We start from the raw sequence: 2,074 nt of genomic DNA, 5'->3' as shown, positions 1-2,074 counted from the left end.
GAGAAGGAATTATTGTTTGGGAAAGGGAAGGAGATTAAGGAGATAACCTCTAGTGTGCAGGCTTATCCTGCAACTGTGGCTTCAGATAGGAAGCTTATGTACTTTGTTTTCATAGCTCATTCTGCAGCCTTGGTAAAGGAGGCTTTTTTCCAATGAATTGTATTGCTCCAGGTTTTACAGGGATGATCTTCTTAACCTACTTTACTCTACAGGTGTTCTCTTCTTTCCCAGCACCTGCAATGTGCACCTGTGTTCCTGATCGACACCTTTGTCTCAAACTACATGTAAAGTTCGTTAGGCTCCACCAGATGCACTCAAGGACAGCGGATGAACTATATTTTAATACAGAGCTCATTTCCCAGATCTGGAGGATCAAGTGATACGAACTCATGAAGGTAAAATAGTAGATGTGCCAATAATAATTATTTGATACTTGTGCATGGGCCTTGCCCTAAAGAATTCTGTGGAATTAAAGAAAATCAAAGAATTGATGATAAAGGCTACCCAAAAGAATTTGTGAAGTAAAACACAAAGACACCTGAGAACAATCGTAAAGTTCACATAAGCCTATGTGAAGTTACATAGCACATATTCAAACAGGAAGGATTGATTAAAGCTAGATTTAGAGCTATTCATCTTGTTGAGTCTTTATGGTGAGTAGGTATATTCCTATGAGATGCCACACATACACTCTGTTCTTTTAATTCTTACACTTTTTTTGGGAAGTAGGTATTGTTACCTTGTTTTAGGAATAAGATTAAGTAACTCGCTCATGTGAATAGGAGAGTCAGGATTGAAATCCAGTTTTTTTGCTTTGTTTTTTTTTGTGGTGGAGACAAGCTGTTTTTATTGCTGGGGGGCTGGGGCGGCCAGTGCTCAGGAGCTCTTGGTGGGGCGGGTTCGCTTCCTCTTCACCATCACGGGCTTCTTCTGGTTGCGTAGGATGGCGCTGGCCCTGCGGATGGCGGCCATGCGCAGGTCGGGCCGATACTTGTTTTTGCGGATCATGTGGCGGATGCTGCTGAGCGTGGCCCGGGCGTTCTTGTGGATGGTGGTCCGCACGTAAGAGGTGGCCGGCTTCCTCTGGCCTGACCTCCGCTTCATCACCACCACAACCCCCTTGTTGTCGGGGGCCGGCTCCACGCCCACGGTCTTGCGGTGGATCAGCCCATTGGAGCGGTAGGAGTTGCGGGCTTTGAGGTTTTTGGGCTTGGTGCTGTAAGTCTGCTTGTTCCTTTTTATCAAGAAGCTGGAGCAGTTACACACGACCATCCATTGCAGATGGGCAGACATGGTGGCAGCTCCTATCGCAGCGGCAGCTGGAGGCGGAAAACTGAAATCCAGTTTTACATGACTTAAAGCATATGCCTTCAACTACCACTCTATATTGCTTCCTCCTTCAGAGGGAGCTTTCTACTGTGAAAGAAGTTATGGATTCTGGTTGTTGTTGTTCTTGTTTTTTCCTTAAGAAGTGATTACAGGGAGCTCTGGTGGCTGAGTGGCAAGAAACCAACTGCACTGCAATCCCAGGGATACGTGGTTCGAATCTACCAGATACTCTACTGGAGAAGGAAGGGCAATCTCTTCCTGTACCAGTCAGATCCGATTTGACGGTACACACACAAAAAATAATAAAAGAAAAGAAAAAAATTAATAAAAAAGAAGTGATTAAATAACTTAGAGATGCTGCTATGAAAGCAGAACAGTGAATTATATGGCCTTCTAGCCATGGGTTCCCTGATTGGCCCAACATAGCTCTAATCCTTTAGCTAAGGAAAAGCAAAAAGTGCTGCATCAGGAATGTATCCTTTCTCCATTCCTTTTCAATCCATACATGGAACAGATAATTCAGGAGGCAGGACTTCATGAAGAAGAATGTGGCATCAGGCCTGGAGGAAGACTCATCAACAACCTGTGTTATGCAGATTACTCAACCTTGCTTGCCAAAACTGAGGAGAATTTGAAGCATTTGCGGCAGATGTTCAATGACTGCAATCTTCAATGTGGATTGCCTCTCAACATCAAGGAAACAAATAGCCTCATCACCAGGCCAATTGATAGTGTCATGATAGAC

At 44.4% G+C, this 2,074-nt stretch overlaps 1 pseudogene; it reads right to left on the bottom strand.

The window, feature by feature from the left end:
• Positions 1 to 876: 876 nt before the first annotated feature.
• On the bottom strand, positions 877 to 1,293 carry LOC102873587 (annotated as a pseudogene).
• Between the last annotated feature and the right edge of the window lie 781 nt (positions 1,294 to 2,074).

Source organism: Elephantulus edwardii, unplaced genomic scaffold, assembly GCF_000299155.1.
Source record: "Elephantulus edwardii isolate Elephantulus edwardi_28Jun2011 unplaced genomic scaffold, EleEdw1.0 scaffold00030, whole genome shotgun sequence".
NCBI classification, from domain to species: Eukaryota; Metazoa; Chordata; class Mammalia; order Macroscelidea; family Macroscelididae; genus Elephantulus; species Elephantulus edwardii.
This window is presented reverse-complemented; position numbering and strand designations above follow the sequence as displayed.